This window comes from Parus major, chromosome 1, assembly GCF_001522545.3.
Source record: "Parus major isolate Abel chromosome 1, Parus_major1.1, whole genome shotgun sequence".
Classification (NCBI taxonomy): domain Eukaryota; kingdom Metazoa; phylum Chordata; class Aves; order Passeriformes; family Paridae; genus Parus; species Parus major.
In genome coordinates, this window is record NC_031768.1 from 83,936,010 (window position 1) to 83,957,263 (window position 21,254).

The 21,254-nt window shown below is 40.8% G+C and overlaps 1 protein-coding gene across 7 annotated transcripts in view; it reads left to right on the forward strand.

Moving 5' to 3' along the window:
* Positions 1-21,254, forward strand: part of TENM4 (teneurin transmembrane protein 4) — a 591,710-nt gene that overhangs the window by 329,761 nt on the left and 240,695 nt on the right. Inside the window, exon 1 of one of the 7 annotated variants that reach the window (XM_015638815.2) lies at positions 6,871-7,074. The exons of the other annotated variants lie outside the window; for them this stretch is intronic. The gene's annotated coding sequence lies outside the window, so the exon portion shown is untranslated. Of the gene's footprint in view, positions 1-6,870; positions 7,075-21,254 lie in introns of those variants that run through there. 7 annotated transcript variants of the gene reach the window in all.

A 21,254-nucleotide genomic window follows, 5' to 3' on the forward strand; every position in this document is an offset into this window, starting at 1 on the left:
TCTGCCTTGTTTCTCGTCCCTTTCTGCCTTCCTCTTACTATGGGGAATAATTACATGAGACCCAAACACTTGCTTCCAGATCTGTGCTGGGACAGAGGCAGGTAACAGGCATTCAGCTGTGATGCTTTTATGTATCCCAGCATTTCATTCCTCACCAAGCTGCTGCCAATCTAGAGGTTTGTCGCCCAGAGGAGGGTCTACCCAAGGTTTGCTCTGTACAAACAAAAATGTTTCCAAGCCCTGCTGACAGTGGCATTTTGACTTCCTCCATAGAAAATGCACTATCCTGGTAAATGGTTAAAGAAAATCATTGCCTATCTTCACAGCATAGTGGCAGGAAAAAACACAATTTGGAAGAGTAGCACAAATCACCCACAAGGCAGATGAAGAATGTAACATGTTCTTCATACTCCACTTCAGCCCAGGTGAATCTATTCATTCCTTCTTAACCTCACATGGCCCTTTTCTCCTCAGTATGCCAGTCTTCATACAGGGCATGTGATTAGTTCTCATTTTCTAGGCACAGCTACTCATTTCTTAATTTTAGTGACATGGCAACTGCCCAGGTTTTTCTTGTTAAGATGATATTCATTTGTCCCCTTTGTTTCATTCATTTTCCCCTCTGGCTTTAAAGCTATAAATCAAATACACAAAATTAAATTTAGTAAAATAAACATTAGTGCAGGTGGAAATTCAGGAAATATAAATAACTAAGAGTAGTTTTCCAAGACTTCTTTTTTAATCAATTCTAAACACAAGATATATATTGCCTGTTGAACTAAGAATGTTGTGACCACCTATTGTTAACGAGCAGCAATAAATCTGCACAACAATTCCTTACTCCTATGATTCACTAGCACATTTTGCCAGACAGCTAGTTCAGCTTGCTCTTTTTCTAGAGGTGTATTATGCTCTCCACTGGAAAGGCTTGATATGCTGCCATGAGGAAGACACAAATACTGTTTGTCCCTTAGGAAAATTCCTTTTTTCTCCATTTCTGAAGGAGTGGGGCTCCTGGATGCTAGTCTTCTACTATGTGATAATCAGGGCTCATCTTCATATACATGCCTCTTCACCATGAAAAGCAAAATGGCAGATATTCTCCCACTCTCTTCCTCAATCCATTGGGAAGATGTGATGCCCTGAAATACCAGTGGAGCAAATCATTGCCTTTTATATTCTTCAGGGAGCCAAACACTGCTGTGCAGGCAGGGCGCTGTCCTTTCCACTTCATCCTACATGTCAGCAATCCAGGGATGTCCTGGTACCCGCCCTGCTTGCTACTTTGCAAGGATAGTTCTCACACAGGATCTCAGCCCTGCAGGACTGCTTCATGCTTGTGGGGTTTTAATCAATCAGATACACTGTAAGATGAAACTGCCCGAGTTTTAGACTTAATTATTCATTTATTTCCTTCATCATACAGAGGTACCTAACAGTTATTTAGGCAGATCATGTTTTTTTCCAGCACAAGACTAGCTATAAATTAATATTAATCAATAAGATTTCATGTCAATATCAGTACAGATCACTCAAAATTTCTGATTAAAGTGAGGGGAAGACATAAAAAAAAGTTAAAAGAAGTTCATCTGTTTACACTCTCTTGCCTTTGACAGGATAATAAACTCAGCCAGCACACTACAGAATACACTCTGCTATCATTTACACAGCCTTTCTGTGAACCCACAAAGCAAAGCCTCATTTTAAAGGCCAGAGCTGTACCGTGATGTCTTTTGTTTGTAGTGATGCTTAACTTCACTGGTCCACCAGTCCTAACCTTGGTTAGAGACTTTCCTATTTTAAGATGGCACAAAGTCAATGTCAGTCATAGGACTTAATGCAAATGTTCTTATGTGAGAACTACTGCAGTTGTTGTACTGAGGTATATTGCAATCACAGTACTTCTACCCATGCCTGCTATTCCTTTATGGTGGGAATTCTTCACATTTAAAATATTTTGAGTGTGACAAATAGCCTTTTAGACTGTCTCAGTGGCTAGAGATACAACGTGCAGGAACAGGAAATGAAAGAATTTTGAACCGAATTATTACATAGCTCTGTGCCTCAGTTTCCTTATCTGTCGGAAATGAAAGTATGCTCTCCGGAATGGTTTGGGCTATAAGGGACTTTAGAGGTCATCTAGTTCCACACCCCCTGCCCTGGGCAGGGACACCTTCCCCTGGAACAGATTACTCAAAATTCTGTCCAGCCTGGCTTTCAACACTACCAGGGATGGAGCATCCACAGCTTCTCTGTTCACAGGTGAGGCACCTGTGCTAGTGCCTCTCCACCTTCACAGGGAAAAATTTCTCCCTAGTATCTAATCTAAATCTCTTCTCTTTTAGTTTAAGACTCTTCTTTCTTGTCCTATCACTATCTGCCTGTGTAAAAAGTCAGCCTCCCTCTTTTTTGCAAGTTTCCTTTAAGTACTGGAAGGCTTCTAGAAGATATCCACGTAGTCTTCTTTTCTCCCTGCTTAACAACTCCAACTCTCTCAGCCTGTCTTCACAGCAGAAGTGTTCCAGCCCTGTGACCATTGTATCAGCCAATCTGATAACAGATCCTAACAGATGTGATAGCAGTATTTCGAAGTTTACGTACCCACTGCTTGTAAAGCCCTTAAAGATTCTTGGATGAAGCTAGATAGAAGATGTTACCAGGTGAAAAAAGCTGATATTACTTATTTATTGATCACGGATAATACCATTCTGGGTATATTGAACACTATTAAATCCTGTTGCCTTGTCATTTCAGCTGTGTGAGAAGGCAGCCTTTGTATATATCCACTCTTTTTCACCTCTTTTGGGACAAATTATAAACATATGAGTATAATCCACTGAATACAGTCCATGAAACAATTTACTGACCTTCTTTAGAAGTATCTCTGTGAATGTTCTGTATTTCTGGCAGCCCTTCTATTCACACTAGCATGAATACACCCGTTTTAAATCAGCTCTTGATCTCTGAATGCCAAATCCTGTGAGAGATAAAGTAATTCTTAAATATTACAGCCAAATGTGCAGCATAAAATGGAGGCGTGTTTATTGTTTGTCTTACTTTCCCCTAACTATTTAGGGTCTGCTCTGCTTGTCTCTTCCCTAAATTTAAAGCAGTTGCCTGGATATTACAGAGTTCTTCAGTTAAGCTGAGAAACAGATTCTGTGTACTAACCTATTTCCAAAGTTTGTGTTTCCTAAGTACTTTCATAAATCTACCAGACAGTGCAACATATCTTACCCTGATTTTTTTTTTTTTTAAATTTTAATCTGAAATACTGGCACATAGATAAAATAGAAGGTTCTGTTCTGTTTTCCTCTGAATATGTGCTAGTATCACATCATTCATACAGAGACATTCAACAACTATTATTCCTGCCTCAAGTCCAAAGAACATAATTTTGACTGTTCACTGTGAGCGGATATATAAGATTGTTACAAATTGATGCCAAGGGGCCCATACTTGGAATCCGTTTTGTTTTTCTTTAAGTTCCAAATTGCAAGAGTGTGCATAATGAATGTGTTATCTAGTCCTTCTGTTTTGTATTTTTGAAGGAGAAACAGCACATTCTGCAAAGTAACTTGTCCTACTTGTTCAGGTTCCATGGCAACCCAGTATTGCTGCAAATTCATTTTGCTCTAATCAATTAGAAATTTTGCTCTGGCAGCTGGAATGAAAGTTTACAGGCCAAATCCTGCTTGTTTTACTTGGACCTGAAGTTGCAGTAAATTCAGTGAGATACTTGTCTGAGAAGGGAACAAACTTAGAGCTTTCGTCTCTGTCTAGGTTTAATTTTTGTGAAAAGGTCAGATTTAATTCTTGGTTTTCTGTCCAAGCAGGAAAAAAAAGGAGGCAATTCTCTTAAAGGATCCACAATTTAACACATGCTTGCCCTACAGCCTTGTTGACTTGTTAAAAAGAAAGGTATCACTTTGTTTCTCGTGCATTTTAATTGGATGTTGTCAGCAGAGCTGCCTAGTGCACACCTTCCACCCAGCAGCTGGCAAAATCTCCTGTTGAATCCACTCCATCATTTATGCCCAAAAGGCAATTTTCCAGGGAGCACGGTGGTATGTGCCGGTGCCCTTCGCAGCAGCACAGCCCTGAGTGGTTAGTATGCACAATTCCTAGGGAATCTTCCCTTGTAAAGGTCAGCTCATGCACTGCTGGAAGTGCATGTAACGACCGTGAAAGCCCACAGGATCTTCTCATGTGCGGTCTGCAATGGTGTAGTTGATTAAAACCCAAAGTTGCCGTTAAAAAGGTTTTGGTTTGTTTTTTGTTTTTTTTTTTATTATTATTATTTTCTTTTAATTTATCCCTGCCAAAACTGCAGCAGTGGGAGATGGTGAAAGCTCCTAACAAAAAAAAGTCCCAACAATTTCTGCCATGTTGAAATGGCAGAAACTCTCTGATGTGGACCGACAAAAGCACTGACATTTTGCTTTTACGGTTACAATTCCAAATTCAGCTCATTCTGCTCCTGATCTTTATGTCCAGACTACAGAATTCATGTATAGTTATGCCAAGCATGCTGTCTAAACACAGAGAGCTTTGGGGCTCTTCTGTAATTGTCCATACTTTTTTTTTTTGGTTGGGTAGCTACACCATTAAACTCCCTTTTATGTATTTCATTGGTCTTTGTGTAAATGAATCAAAGGCTTGAAATAATTTTTAGTCTAGATTTTCTTCCTCAATAGCTGGAAAAATATGTCCTCTCCTTATAAAGTACACCGAAGGAGTGTATGGGTCTATAGGAAGACATTGATTTAACACTTCTTTTTCATTTCAGTCATCATCAGACTAAAATTCAGCCTCTGACTACACAGGATTAGAAATACATGTCAGCCTGTTTTGTAATGAAAGCCTAGCAAATCAAAGTCCTGATTTAAACTTTGTTACATGTCAGGGCTCATCAAATATCTATTGCCACAAAGAGGATGACACAGAGTAGACTTTGCTTCTTCAAAAGCAGATCAGAATTAGAGATGAATCTCAGTTTTCATGTCAGGGACTGTGACAAGGAAGGCAGCGCTCATCCACTTGCACGTGCTCCTTTTTCTTCCTGTCTGTCTCCAGCTCCTACCAGTAGTTAGCACAATGGGAAGGTTACAGCCTTGGCACCATAAAAAGGGTCAAGGAGTGTGAAGTGGGTTGCAGATTCCTTAAAAGCTGCATTCCTAAATGAGGAACTTCTCTGTCTGGAGAGTTGTCAGAAAGAAGGGGATCCAGACAACTCCACTGCTGATCATAACAAAACACACAGGGCTCAATTTCGGCTCTCGGTCTGCATGCTGCACAGGCTGCTGTTCACACATAGGCTCTCAACCAACACTGGCTTTTCTCCTTCGGGCGACAAGTGTCTCTAAGCACAGGTACAGTCCTGTATTCTTCCTGGATCCCAGAGTTTGCCTCTGATGCCACAATTGCTTCTCTGAGTATAACTAGCAGTTTATAAGACTGGCATATGCCAAGGAGGTGACATCCAAAGGTTTATGATGAGGAAAAACATACGACCAAGGTGGAAGAAAATATTGCAGAACCAGCTCTGGGGGATTTAAATGTTAAACCCACTTTATTGTTTTGCTTTGTGTCCTTTCCTGTTGTGTTTATCAAGAAATATTGTACAGCTATGTTGTGAGCTATACTATGTTCAAAATGTGTTTTTTCAGAAACGGATGATTTTTTTAAGTTTAGTGGTTTTCTTGTGCTGACTGTTCTTTCATTTTGATGGATTTTGCATGATAACATATCAGTATTTGGGAAAATGTGGGAGATTAATCACGATGACTTTCAGATCAAATGTAGCAAGGGGAAAAGCTCATGTTTAAATGCATTGTCCTGTATTATATGTCTGTGTTCATATTCCCCCTGTTTTTATTGATGTACTGCACATGTCTGACCTCCACATTTGCCTGCTAGTTTTTTTGCCAGTCTGGCACTTCTGACTTCCCATTTCTGTTTAAAAATATGATTGGAATAAGACCCTGGTAACCATTAATTGCTTACAGTATGCTTTTCCAATTGGATCTACTTAACCTACACGTACCTGATTCAATTTCCTTGCAGTCAGTAGAAGCTCTTCCTCAGTCAGGCACAGCTCTATATAAAATATAATCTTAGAACCCGGTTTGTTGTGTTTCTCATCATTTAATCAACGCAATGACGCCGGTCTGAGCCGTGCTTCTACCCTGCTATCAGTGTGGTGGTTTGCTAAGTTGCTGCTACCCCACACAGCGGTGTCCGCACCTCTCCTCCACCTCTTGCCTGCATGGTGGAGGTCTTGCTCTGTTTGCTTTATAAACTAGAGGGAAGGGAATTGTTAAGCCAATCCCCAAAAGGACTTTACACTTTTCACATGGAATCTGAAATAATTCACCTCCCAATACGTCGGGCAAAGCTTTCCCGTTATTAAGAGGGAGCGCGGCCGCATCAATGAGTACGACTCATTGACAGTGAGCGCCCGTGTCGTGGGAACAAAGCGCATCTCGCACCAGCGGCTTTCGCCAATGTTAAAAATCTTTAAAAAAAACCCCAACCAAACCGAAAAAAACCACAACAAAAAACCTGAGGGATGCGAGTTCTAGAGGATGGATATTAGGAGGACAGGAGTTTTAAAGGACAGTAACAGCCCGAGGGACAGCAGGTAATGGGGTCAGATACGTGCAGTCGGCCGCCCCTCAGGCAGGGCTGCCCCGCTGAGGCAGGCGGCGGGGTGGTGGGGGGCGGCCTTCCCTCCTGCCCCGGCTCGACTTTTATTGTCTTTCTGTCCGTGTTTTGCCGTGGTTTTTTTGTTCATTTTATTTCTTTCTGTGTTTTTTTTCCCCCTCCCTCCCTTCTCTGTGTGTGTGTGTCTGTGGCCCGCAGGTCCCCCCCTGCCCTGTTCGTCCGCCTCCTCCACCCCCCGCTCGCAGTCCCCCTCCCCTCTCCCCTCGCCGCCGGCCAATGAGGGCCCGGGGCGGTCGCTGGGCGACGGCGCGGCCCGGGCGGCCGCGGGCTCGGACTCTGAGGAAGAGTTTGTCCCTCAGTCATTCTTAGTTCAAAGTGGCTCTGGAAACCTCTGTGTCGCCGCCAACGGTGAGTGACTCTCTCGCTCTCTCTTTCTTTCTTTCTTTCTTTCTCTCTCTGTGCCTACTTTTTCATGCCCGTCTTGACAGCTGTGCGCGGGGATGTAGGTTGGTCGGGGGAGCGGGTGCGCTCTTTGGGTTGGTTTGGGGGTTTTGTTTAAAAGTGTGAGGTCGCCTGGCAGAGGTTGGGAAGTGGAGCTTTGGGCAGGTCCGCGCTGGGTGCCGTACGCTCTCGGGGAGGCGGCGGTGCGGGACCGGGCAGCGCTCTCAGTCTCGGCCTGCGTGCCTTGGGGCTGGAGCCCGCTCCCTTTTGCGGGGGTGGAATTTCGGGGTGGTTTGGATTTTTTATTTTATTAACTCCTGGCTGTAAGATTGGCCAAAGAGTCTCCCCCTTCCCTGTGAAGGTGGCAAGGTGCAGCCTGGGGGTTGGTGGAGCCGGAGCTTGCAAGGTACCTGTCACCCAAAGACAGCGTGGATAGAGGATGACGAATACGAAGGATTCCTTTGATAGCTGTGTCAGTGGCATTACCACCATCCCAGAGGAGCGTGTCTGTGTCCAGTCTCGGTCCGTGGCGCTGAGATATGCCCTCACAGGAAGTATTTGAGGAAACAGCAGCAGAACCACATCCTATTGGGATGCTCTTAGACTCCCCGATGGGCTGCTGTGGGTGCTCAGCACCGCCGGATGGTCCATGATGCTTAAGCAAATTACAAGGAGAGGAATGAAATTCACAGTTCTCTGCTGCAAAGACAGTGAGTCATAAATGGAGAGGTAACGCTCATTGGCAAAGAAATGTGAAATTTCATCAAGGGTAGTGTAACCTGACGAAGTGCAGATTACAGCAGGGGAATAGCAGTGGCCACTCAGGCCGCTGCCATCCGGCTTGAGTGATAATTGCTCACAGGTCTGATTTATGATGAAGCAGAAGGCATTCAAAGATATCTTGAAAGAGAGAAAGAAAGGTGAGAGAGAGGTTTACTGCAGCTGGCAACAGCTTAACTGCATTTATGTTAAGCTTCTAAAAAGGTTTCTTAGTATGCTGTTATCTTCAAGTAAGGAGAGAAAGTTTGACATTTAATTTGTCCGCCCTCTCCCTTTCCCAGCTTCCCTCTTCTTTTGTTGCATTTGTTATGGTAAAAACAAACTTTCCCTTCAAGGTTTTTCAAAGGAGAAGGTTATCTCCTCTGAATTGTCATCCTAAGGAGAGTAGGGGGAAATACAGTGTTGTATTCATTCAAGAAACTGATTAAAATTCATATCCTCTGTTCAGCTTCCCCCTTCCCCTCCCACCCTATAAAACACACACACACACACACACACACACACGTGGATCTGACTGCTTGCAGTCACAGAACATGGAAATTTGAAATAATGTTGATGACCCTCTTGTTGGAAATAAAACCAAACTCAGACTCCATCTCATGTTTTCCACATCATAATGTATATGTATGTACTTTCTCTTTGCTCATTTAGGAAATACATATGTACACATACATGCACACCCTCTAGGTAAAAAGAGGGAAGAAAGAGCAAACAAGATTAAAAACCTTAATCTCTTCTTTTACTAATTAGATGAAAAACAAAAAAAGCCTTGTTCAGAGTCCACAGCAGGTTGACCACATTATTGTATTATCAATGTGCTGGTGGAGTTAGTTAAACTTCAGGCTTTTCAGTTGCCTGCTTATTTATCTTTATTTTTATTTTTTTTTCCTCAGTGCTTTTTGCATCAGCTTGTAGACATACTACATTCCCTGAGGCCCTCTTTGTGTGCAGGATTCAGTAGCTTGGTAATAAATATGTCCCACACAAAGACAGGGTGTCTGGGGTCTCATTTGCCTGCTTTTTCTAGCTGTTCAGTAATCAGAAGTGCAGGTAATGCCAGGACACTGGTGACCTGCTAGGATCAGCTCAGCGTCATGTCAGGGACTTTGCTATCAAGAGGAAAACAAAGGTGACTTATTTTGCCACCTATCAACACATAATCTGAAAGTTCGCAAGGATGACAGCACAGACCATACAATCCCATCGTGTCTAAAACCCAGAGACTCTTCTGACCTCTGTAAATGGATTTAATTCCTTTAGTTCTTTAGCGTTCTGTTTCTATGAGGCTTAGTCAGCTTAAATTTTAAATGACAAAGGCAGGTCTTTATGTTCCTTAAATGGTGAAAATTAGTAAAAGCTTATTTTGGTTAGGACTAAGTTTAATACAGTTATAGCACTCGTTCTTGGAGAATAGTAGCTGTCTCAACAGCAGGACAGCCTGAGAATGCTGTCTAAAGGGTTTGTGTTGCACTTTTTAATTGATTGTGGCTAGGTTTTCCTACAACAGCTGTGTAAACTCAGCCTTAGAGAAGTCCATCCAAAGTAAGTAACACCCAGGGAACAGCACCGCTGTTACAAATCCCCATGTAAATTGCAAATATAATGCACATGGATCTTAAGAAACATGCTACTTTTTGAAGATACAGTAGGCTATTCTTTATCTAAGTTCCTTTCATTCCAGAAAGGTAATATTTTCAGAAATACTATTTTTACACTTCCAGAAAAATGTCCATCTAAACTTTCAAATTCGGGCTGGAACCATCTAATACGCATGGGCATCTTTTAGGGCTTTGACTTTTGTGTTAGATGCATTACAAGCCATTATTTGATTTTCTTTATTTCTAAATAATTTAGAACATTTAATGTCCAGATTTTTATTGTATGTACCTATAATATCAGCAGGTACATAATTTTAAGGAAAATGAGATTTTTCAGATGTGGACCTTTTCATTTTTTCTTTTTATATATGTCAAGTCCAGAAGGCTTTTTACTTTACCTAAAATTACCCAAAGTAACTAAGGTGTGAATGTCTCCATTTCCTAGAATGCTAGAATGTTTTGGATTGGAAATGCCTTTAATCATCACTTTGTTCGAACCCCCTGCCATGGGCAGGGACACCTTCCAGAAGACCAAGTTGCTCCAGGCCCCATCCAACCTGGCCTTGAACACTTCCAGGGATGGAGCAGCCAGAGCTTCCCTGGGCAACCTGTTTCTGTGCTTTATCACTCTCAAAATAAATAATTCCTTCCTTATATGAAATTTAAAGCTATCCTTTTTTAGTCAAATAACATTATCCCTTGTCCTATGAGTACAAGCACATGTAAAAAGTCTATCTCCATCTTCCTCATAGTCGCCTTTAAGCATCAAAAGGTCACATGCCTTCCTGTCTGCAGACTAAATAGCCCCATCTCTCTGAAACATCTCAGGGTGTTTCCATTCAGAAACTTTAAAACTTCCCGATTTTAGGATTTCGGCACTACTTGAAAAGTCGGCTGGCTTGTGGTATCTTGGTGGACCTTAAGAAGCACTATTTTTCAGTTTTCTTATGTATATTGGTATGTAGGTATACATGTATAGGACTCAGGAGAAGCCAGAACTGTCTGAAGGCATCCAGTCTTTAATGTGGTTGTACTAAGGAACTTAACAATTGCTGTGGTGGATCAGAACATGCAATCCCTGACAAGGGTATGGGGAGAAGAAGCATGAGCAAGTGAGGCTGTAGAGAGGATATTGGCCAGCTGAGAAAGGTTGAGCACTAGCCAAGGATGTAGATGTAGGTAATTAGCTCATTAGTGTCAACTTTCTTCCATTTCAACCAGAAAATGACATGAAAAATACATTTAAAAAAATCAAGTGTCTTTAGGGAATGGTGTTCAGTAGAAGCACATCAGCCTGACCATTGCTGCCCATGTCCCTTCAGCATCCACAGCTGTGGCACTGGGGACATTGACATGTACATCTCTGCTCAGTGCGGGTCTGACGTAGGGAAATAGCTGTTGTACAGAGTGACATAGAACAGATTTGGAAAGATATATGAAATCTGTGGAAAGTTGACATCCAAATTCCTTTGAGGACACTGGCTGTGTTGCCTCATATCAAAGCCGAAATGTGTGACTTCTTCCAGCTCCTCCATCAGTGAGCAGGCATTCCATAAGAAGTGTGCTTTTGTTGTTTGGTGGGGTCTGGTGTGTTTCTCTAAGCTGATTGTATCAGGCAGACAGGAAGGCTGGATGTAGTCACTTGAAAAAGCCTCTGCACGTGGGAGCCACAAAATCCCAAATCACCTCTGATTTGAGGAATTTTAGTATTCTCAAATACTAAGAAAATTTTTGAGACCAGAGCATGGATTTTATTTAATTCTAACAGAAGTAAAGCAATACCAGAAAATTGTAAGAATATCTAAAACTGGACTCTCTGGTCCTATAAATGACTTTGGTGACCCTGGAGGTAACATCTGCTGAAGTCTCTCTGGGAAAGATCTAATACAGTTTGGAGTCTCATCACCCACCTCTGAATATATGTACGCCAGTTTCTTTGGTTTCTCCCTTAAATACATCCCTTTTACACAAACTTGTTGCTCACTGCTGCTTAACCAGTTCTGCACCTTTTCCACCACTAAGGGCTCTTTTCACAGAAGCAGCACCAGTGGAGGATCATGATGTCAGTCAATCAAAGTGACTTTGCTGCTGGAGAGAGAGGGAGAGGGGGGCGGCAGACATGATTCTCAGTATTATTACACTTTGAATTCCAAGAGGAAGGTTAAAAGTTGTTTACAGCTTGGATGGAGCAGCTCTTGCCTCGGCACAGGTTACATTGGCAGTGGACAGGGAGGTAAATCCATGTTGGGTACATACATAAATATACTAAGGTTAGATCCTGGGAGAGGAGTGTGATTTCGCAATGATCCATGATTTTGGTGGAAAATCATCAGGGTCAGTTTGCCCCCAGTAGCTTCTTCTGCATTATGGGATCTGCATGAATGAGCTGCTTGACCAACAAAATCCATGGTCACAGAGTTAATGAAGGTTCTTGTATTGCTTTTGCCACTTTTTCTTGTTTGGAGTGCTGGACAATTTGAAGCAGTAAATCCCCCTAAGATTTTCATATTCATTTCTGGCTAAATCTGGGCCTCCTGATTTGTAACCTATTTTCTCTATTTTTTATTTTTTAAAAATCTTTAAAAAGCTTAAATGCAATCAGCATAATTTACCTCCCTTTCCTATCCTTCAGTAAGAACTTTCCACTTTTCTATTTAATGATTTGGCCCAAATTTAAGAAGATGAATCCTTCATAAAAAGGCTGCTGGGGACTCCTATAGCCTTATCTGTTTTTTGTCAAATAGTTTAGTTTTATGTAAGTGGTACATTTCTGGCAATTTACAGTGAGTAACTGACCAGATCATCTGCCACTGCTGCTGCTATGGCTGGATTTCCTCAGGATCTAGAGGGAAGTCATCTTCCAGAAACATAGGGCACTTTCTGTTTAAAGTTTTTAATCTGCCTGTGAGTGCTCAGCGTTTCTTTCTTTTGTATCCGTGATGTGGTTGGTGCTGCAGAGTCTGCCTCACAGCGACGGCTGTTCTCAGACTCATCCAGCAGCCCGGTGTGACCAGCTGAAAGGCTGAATGCAGCATCAGCCTGCTTTGCATCAGGCAGCGCTCCTCTGATCTTTGGGTCCAAATTCAGACACAGCAGTTTTCCTGTAGGAGTCCTGCTCAAGCACAGGGTTAGGTGTTTACAGCACCAGGACAGAAAGTACAGAGAGATCAAACTGCAGCAGGGAGGCCAAAAGACACTGAATATTAAAAGGATTTTGAAGAAGGAATAGTATCATGTGAGGCGTCTTAGAAGTGGAGAATTTTCAGGAATCTGACTGAGGAGAGCAAAAGAACCTTTGATAATGTAATCTGAATAATTGATATTTTTTCTCATCTGAAAACTAACAATAAATTCCAATTAAATTCAGTTTTCTTTTATAGAAGGCTTTCATTTTTCTTTCCAAAAAAGCTTGTGAACAGAGGATCTATTCTCTTGCTGTGTTTTGTCCTTGCACAGTGCTTTGTATTGCTTCATTTTTACTACTCAAGCAAGTGTGTTAAGTAAGAATAGCAATTAATCTCTGCATCCTTTATCAGAGATTTGCAGAGTCCATTAGCAGTCAGTGTTACTCATAATGGTAATTCATAATTACAGAAGGGAAACAGGATTTGGAAGATATAGCCAATCAATTTCCAAGTGTCTTTTAAAAAGTTTTAAATATTCTTTGTTATTGCGTTTCCTATTAAAACTTTTTTAACATAATCACCCTCTTCCCCCTCCTCCCGTTGCCAACACTACAGAAATTTAGTAAAAAACATCCTAAGGAGAGGGAAGGTTTAAAAGATATTTCATTTAGCAATGCTTTTAAAAAATATTTTTTAGTAAAATAATATTTTTTAAAACAGTAGTGATGATTAAGTGAAGTGCTTTGAAAAAAGCATTTTGAAAATCAGTTTTACATAATTTTTCAATTAATTTATCCTCTAATTTGGGAATGGTGCTCAGAATTCAGCCTGAGAAACTATAATCATAATTCCTCTCTTGTAATTTTAGTTAGAAAACTAAACAAGAAACTTATTAACCATAAGTTTTCAATTTAGATAGACACGTTCAAGCCACCAGGTTTTGAGTCATCCTGAGGACATTTCTCTTCTTCCACTCATTGTGGCTAGAGCTGTGTCTGACTATGGGTCCCCAGAAGCCTGAGAGGTTAGTGTGGAGATGACCATTTTGGCTTGATTTTCAGAGTTGACATCTACTCAAACTCACTGAAACCTTCCAAAAATTCACTGATGTATTTGAAAATTTTTCCTCTCATCTTTCCTCTGAATTTTTCTCTGATGTAAAGAGGACAACAAGGTTCAGGTTTTGAGTTTCTAAGCATCAGCCATTGCCTTTTAGACCCTGAAGATCAAGTAAGAAGCTGTTAACTGGCAGCTGTGAGGAGGATCAGATCATGAATTATTCCTGTTCTTATTCACTGAGCAGTGAAGCCATCCTGTTGAGTTTTTGTTCCTCCTGTTTCACTCTTCCTTTTAGGAGGAAAGATCAGAGACATGTCAGTGTGTGAGCTGCAGATCTTTCAGAGGACATGAGGCTCTAGAAGTGCCCACTTACCTTGTTGTCCCTTAAGCTCTTGCTTCATTAATTCACTTTGCATCCTGAGAATATTTGTTAAATCTGGAAGTTGTTTGGCTTCAGGATGAGCCAAAGGTGAGAAGCAAATCATTTGCTATAGGACTAGATTCTTATCACTGGTATCGGTGGGAGGCATTTGGATTAGATTCCTCGCATAGCCAGGGTCAAATCCTGACCCAGCTCGAATCCTTTTGGCTCTAACAGAGGGATGTTTGGTCAGGAGGGGATAATATGAATACACAGAGAGGTAGGTTGGGGGCTTTTGGGAGGTTTTTTTGCAAGGAATAAATATCTCAGAAAGAATAAAGTGAAGTTATGATTGTCACATTCAGTGAAGGGCAGCAATGAAACAAGTCACCTTTCCAGGCCAGGGAACACACTGAATCAGTTAAAGCAGATTTATAGCTTTTTAGCTGTGATAAAGCCGTATCAGTGTGTATATGAATTTACATAGGAGTAGGAGGCTTTTTTTCTTTCTTTTAATTCAAGCCACATTGGAAAGTGTGCACAAAGGAGCCCCACTCTGAGGAAAGACAACTGGAACAAATTATATGCATTCAGACTTGTTAAATAGAATTGGCAGCAGAAATATTCCTGGTAACCTGAGCATTACGGCAGCATTGGTATAGTTAAGGTTATGTCACCATTTCCATTAGAAACCCCTACTTTCAGGAGTTTATATCTGAAAAAAAAAAAAAAATCACTGTGGGTTGAAACTTGACAAGCTGTGCAAGGCCTCATCTGAGATGGATTTTTTTTACTTTTTTACAAAATTGGGGAGAAAAAACTGTTTGAAGAGTCAGGCTACAAGAGCACAAACAAAAATAACAGTATTCTGGCTTTGATCCTTTTTGACGTTAAAAAACCCTGTTTCTTTCTTTATAGTGTAACTATCAAATATACAACAAAATCTTGCTCTGAAGAAGGAATTAATCATTACACTATTAAAGGAAATGAAACATTAATTTATAGCCCATTAGGTGATTTTTCACTGCAGGACTGCCAGTGTTTTGGTCTACCTCGGGTTATACTGAGAGATTTGTGACTAACATGAAACAAAGCCCCCAAAGCAGTAGATTCTGTGTGGAAAAAATGCTTTCAGGGCAGCTTTAGAAGAACAAAATATTGAAGACAGAGTTGTCCAGAAATTGGAGTGAGTACTAGGAATTCAGCCTTCTGATTTCTGCCACAGGCTTCTCAGATACAAAACTTTACCTCAGTTTTTTCAGTTGCAAATGAGAGCTGTAGCAAACCTTAGGATTCAGTATCCTTCTGAGCTGTTTCTTTAGCTGTATGGTATTACTGCAACTAGACATGGTTTACACTGTGGTGAACAAGTAGACAAGAAGGGACCTGTGGCTCCAAACTTGCAGACATCAGGTTTCAGAGAATAAGCTAATCTTTTTTCTAAATCTTTTCGGATTTTTGCGTGCCCAGCATTGAAGTTTTGTATCTGGGTGTGTATCACCTCTGAGCTGAAGGGTCTGTGTATGGTCTCAGTTCCCGCAGTGCCTTCTACACTTTGAAAAGTCATAACTGATGTTCATCAGAACTTTTTCCACTCACCAGATAAAAGCTGCTGTGGAAGTGCAGAGTATTATAAAATACAGGAAGGAAGTCTGAAGCTCATGTACTCATGGCTGCGTTGTGTTTTTACTGTGAAATGGATCTCTCAGTTGGGAATGAGCTCAAACTTTGTGAAGGCTTGTTCCATTAGCTGTTTGCAAGCCATATGTCTCCATTTTTAAATGAGGACCTGGGGGCTTTGAACTTTATTTATAAGCTGAAGTTTGCTGGTCACTGTTAACTGGTGATTAATTTGTAAGGGAGAAGATGCCAGAAGTCTCACTCTGACCTGTGTGTTCTTTCAAACTAAACATCCAATAACTGCATAGCCTCAGAAGATGAATCCCCCCCCACTTCCTCCCATCGTTTCTGTGCTTTGCATTATTCACTGTGTTTATTGTAACACACTATTAATCTCAACCACAGCTTTCAAACCATCATGTGACCCCAACAAATTCTTCAGCTAAAGCAATGATAGCTTTAGGTATTTTGGGTGGAAGCTTTTGAGGCTCTGAGTAGAAGGGAAAGGATCAAGTTAAAAAATATTTGAGGCAGTAATTCAGAGGAAAAAGCGTTTTCTGTGGATCCAGTGTGATTTTTCTGAAAAGTGATACTTGAAATATGACATGAGAGGATCATGCAGCTTCTTGCTTTCAAATTTCCTTTGAAATTGCTTCCCATGTACACCTGGGTACAAAGCAGTAGGATATTTGTGCAAGGGAGGGCAGTCCTTAACCAGCCTTAACAGCAAAACCAAGCCCATAGTACCCATGCTTGGTAGTAAAGCTGATGTGCCAGGCAGTTACGGCACAGAATAAACTTTTGTTATGAAGAGCTGTATATGAAAGACTGTCACAGTTCTTTAAGAGTCATTTGGGTTAAGCCTTTGAGGACTGTAAGCCTCAGTGTACACACCTGACATAAAAATTAATTTTCATGGCAGTTTATAAAACACCAGAATCTGAAGGGTTAAAAGTTTTGTTTGTTTTGAAGTCCTGCCAAATGAATTGAGAGAAATGACCCCAAAAGAGATGGAATAGTTGGCATGTGCTTTAAATGCATGATTGACATCGGCTCGAAATCCAAGACTGCAAGGCCTATGTTTTGCAGTAAGTAGTGCCTGAAAATCTGGAGTCAACACCAGTCAAAGAGAGTCAACACCAGTCAAAAAACTGGTGACCAGTGGCAGTTGGTGACCTTGGCTAAGTGACCTCAATGCTGGTACTTGACTCTTACATAAATAAAATGGGCGATCATCACTACTATTTGTGCCTTAGAATTTTTGGAGATTTTCTTAATTTCAGATTGAAAATGAAGAATAGTTTTGTATTCCCTCTCTGTTCAGCTGATAAATCCACAGTGTGTCAGGGCTTTACTGATGGCTTTTAACACGTGCTCTGTCTCTGGAGGTAGGGGATGGTGATGCTGCCAAGTTTAGGCAGCCTTTTTGTAACACATCTTCCCTCACTTTTAACGGGAAAGGTTTAATAGATGTTTTTTCTCTTTCCATGTAATAATTAGGTCTCTTAATGGCAGCCTAGTAGTTTGGGCCTTTTCCATATAAAGCAGAGAAAGTGTAGCAAAAAGATAAAATGGAATATTGTATGACAGAAGATGATAAAATTCAGATGTAGTGTATGGTATTTCTGTTTACAAGAGGTCAGCTAATACTGACATCATTAAGGCTGGAAAAGACTCCAGGGTCACTGCGTCCAACCATTAACCCAGCACCATCATGTTCTCCACTAAACCACGTACCCAGGTGCCACGTGAAGGTACCCGCTGAACACTTCCAGGGATGGTGATGCCAGAAAATCTCTGCCAAATGGCAGAGACCTCATATCTCAATCTACTACTTTCCACCACTAATGCACAAATGCTTGTGGAAAACAACTGCTTAACAGAGTGATGGTTGATGCATTTCTCCCCAGCTCACATGCCATTTAAAATTCTGAAACAAGCAAAGCTACTGAGACACAAATCTGCCCCTTTTGCTCATTCATCAAGGGTCTTAAACACCAAGTAACCTTTTATTAGTAGGAATAGTCAAAATAAGAAGGCTGGACTGGCCCTCATTAATTACCGCCTACTTGTTCCTGTTCTTTCACATTTTAATACTTCAGCATTACTCAGAAATTAACCTTACAAAATGTAGCAAGTGTGTTTGAGATGCCTTTCAGGGTAACCTGAAAGTTGCTACTCTAACCTCTTGTCTTTCTTACCTCTCCTAACTGATGTCCTGGAAAGGCAGTAAATCCATAGAAATCATAAAATACCTGGAGTTAGAAGGGATTCATACCTGCAGGTTGTGAAATATATTGACCGTTTCTGGAGGATCTGAGCCTTTTTCTATTGTGCTAAATTTCTCTAGGTTTTCAGGGTATTTCTAGGTGTCCTGCCAATTTAGTCTCTTAATCATGCTGTCTTTCATTTTCTTTCAGTCTAAATAAGACCCCTATTTTAGAGATAAAAACTGACCTCTCAGAATTATTGAGGTTAAGCAGGTTATAATTTCAGCATTTTGGACACCTCAGGATATTAGGTGTTTGGTAAGTACAGTAGTCTGCAAATAGGAAAAAGCATTCTGAAACCATAAGTGGCCATATTTCTCTCAGCATTTGGGAGGGAAGGGGTGTTGTGGTGGCCAGTCCAGTAAGATGAGAGCCTGTGTCATCATATGCACTATTCAAAATCAGCCAGCCATGACGGCTCAGGAATTGGATTCTAGGTTCTCCCACATGAGGGGAGAATTGAGCTTTGTGACCTGCTTCAGAAAAATTAAAGTAGCGACACATGGCTCATTAGCATGACAGCTCTGGGAGTGGGCATGGGGTGTAATAAAGTGCTGCTGGACCTTGGAGTGCTCCGGCAGGAAAGCTGGCAAGTGTAAAATCGATGCTTTTGATACATTAGGTGGTAATGGAAGAAGCACAGCACAGAAGTGGTATGATCAGATGATTTAGTTAGAGCCATAAATCTAGTGGCAGTATCGTGGCAACGTGATAGGACACAGCATTTCATAAGGAGCACAGCATAAAGATTCATGCATTAGTCAAGTCTGGGGTTAAAGCACATGTGGGTAGGAGTTGCATTACTGATACAAATGATAGAGTGGTTCATCCTTGCAAATACACTGAGTAAAACAAGGGCACTTGGTGGTAAATGAGCACTTTAGACAGAGGTGCCAGTATTTGTATTCTGTATGGATATTTCTGGTGTAAAATTATTCTGGTGAAATAGAAATCAGCATGGATTACTCCAGGTTAAAACTAATGCTTTCACACTGGCCCCTTTCTTGCCTTGCCCTGCCTGGCCAAGTGTGGAGATTTTGTAAAAATTCTCCGGAGTCACATTTCAGCAGTAAAAATACTGCTACTTGATGGTTGCTTGTGCTATGTTTTAATGTAAATCATCTCTTTTCCTTGCTACTCAGTTTACATAAATCCTGCCCAAATCACCTTAAACAACTTCTCTCCCTAAAACTGAATGGCTACATGGAACTATCAGAAGGATCTACATTTTACCTTAATTTAGGTATCTTGTTTTAAAATTAGTCCTCCTCTTAAATTACTATAATTTTTGGTGTCCTACTTAGCATTGCATTCACTTTTTCTACACTTCTCTAATAGAGAGAGAGACAAGTGAGCTTGGTATATCTTCATATATACAGTGAATACCTGAAGACAGGTCAGGTAAAACCCGGAAGAAGTGACATTGCTTCCTGCCATTTAACATATGCTTGATTAGGAAAAGTATGATTAGGACTAGCACAGAGGAGTACTATGTCAGAGGAGATAAAATAGATTTGAGTGTTTTTGTAACATGAATTATAGAAACCCTTGCTGTTGCTGCCTGTAACTTTTCTGATAAACCAATGAAACTTGAAACAAGAGGTCGTCTCAAAGGGTAATAGCTTCCAGCCAAAATGTGCTTCAATCTACCAGACCACCCATTCTTTCTTTATCAATGAGGTCAAAATAATAGCAGTACCTGACACTTTTACACAGATGGGTAAAATCTATTGTCACTAGTAGATATTTCCAAAACCTAACCTATGTAACTATATATTGTGCCTTTCCCGTGTACATCTCTAAACAATTAGGAAACAGTCGGTCTCCTGGTACCCCTTTGAATCAGATAAGTGTGATTATCTCCATTTTACGGAGGTCACAACTGACTAGCCCGAGGTCACCTGGACATTTTGTGATACCACGATGGTGGGATTCATTTCCCCTTACTCTCCTATTTCTTTAACAACCAGTATACCCTGTTTTCTGCCCAAAGCTACACAAACACACTTAACACAATTGGAATGAGAACAAAATGATTTTTAAACATAGTAGTGGAATTTATAAAGTCAGCTTACTTATCTATTTTAAAATTACATTCCAGTGTTTAGTCACATGAGTTTTGGAAGAGAGAATTTCAGCTTCTGCTGAATATTGTGGTAGCTTCAATTTAAAGCAGCTTGTTTTGTCTTCCATTTCTTTTCTGTAAAAACTCTTGAGCAGTTTACATCAGTGTCAGTTCATGCCAGAAGTTCCTCCAATCCATCTTGGGATAAAACACAAGCACTTCCCCAACTGAACTGTGGATTGGTTGCTGTCACGTGGAAAGTTGACTAAAGCCCTTCAATTTATGAAAGGCTACATAGTCCTCAAGAGATTGCCTAAATATTTTACTTCATGTCACTTTTTGTTGGAAACCAGAACCCATATTTTCTGTGCCATCCATTAAGTAGAACTTCTTCAAATTACTTCTGCTTCTAAATGGGAATTTGTATGTGCTAACTTTCATCTGAGGACTTCAAACATGTGTCAGGGTTCTTGCATCTTTTTCACTACTTCTGTCCATCTTGGCTTATCATAATATTTATGTGCAGAATTTAGAGGTGATCTTGAAGCTTTAATTTATTTTTTTCCCAAATTGTTCTTTGCAGAGCAAAGAAGTAGTATCTAAGATTATTTCAAAGAATGTGGGTAACTCTCCTCTGCTGAGGTGCTAAGAGAGTAGGATGCAGCCTTGTAGCATGCTACAATGATTGATAAATTATTGTGTACAAGAGGTAAAGATAATTTTTGAAGTTTTACAAAATAATTTCCCTGGAAGGGTTTTGGCACAGTAGCCATGTAAAACTTCATATAAACCAAGAAACGGAAAGAGAAAGGCTGTTTAGAGATTGGCATAAGTGACTTGCATGGCAGAAGGATAATCCCTGAACACACCTGTGCAGCAGAAACACAATGTGTGGATTAGTTTTGTACTTAATCTGTCACTCTGGCTTTACCCCTGTGAGCTGCCCAAGTGGTTTGTGCTCCCCAGCTCAAGTGTCGCTGCAGCTTCAACAGCAGCCGTGTGAGCGTAGTGGGTTTGGATAGCAAACAATGCATGTTTGTTTGTTCACTTTGAGTCTGGTGTCCGAGGTGGAATTTTAATGGTGTGAAAAATAAGAAGAGGAAAGAGAAGATAATAACTTGAGCACCGAAACACAGCACTCAATACAATTTCTCAACCTTTGCATTCACATCTCCTGCCCTTCCCATAAGCACTGTCCCTTATCCCAGTAAAGTGGAATTCCTCTGTTAGTGTTGTTCTGCCAGAGAGCAGAGCATAAGGGGAGTCTAA